Source organism: Trypanosoma equiperdum (assembly GCF_001457755.1).
Source record: "Trypanosoma equiperdum strain OVI genome assembly, contig: ctg_283, whole genome shotgun sequence".
In the NCBI taxonomy this organism is placed as follows: Eukaryota; Euglenozoa; class Kinetoplastea; order Trypanosomatida; family Trypanosomatidae; genus Trypanosoma; species Trypanosoma equiperdum.
In genome coordinates, this window is record NW_027124180.1 from 3,691 (window position 1) to 4,022 (window position 332).

Genomic DNA, 332 nt, shown 5'->3' on the forward strand with positions numbered 1-332 from the left:
CGGACTTCCTGCGGCTAAGTGATTTGTTATAGTAAATACCATGAATCAGTTGAGAGTTCCGGACAGAATACGACACGCTCTACCTTGCACTCTTGCTGTGACTCTTGCTCTTTTATTTTCGCCTCATAGTACTACATCTCAATTTTGCATATGACAGTATGAGGTATAAGCACAAAGTGATATGCCTGGAGTGGATTTTTGCTTGTCGCTCACTAATGTTGGTAACCCAATGAGGGATGTGGTAGTCATGCGCTTGCAACATTTCCCATGCCCATTACGTGCCGTCGGAATCCCTTCCACAGCAACACGATAACAGGGAATACCTCAGGGTT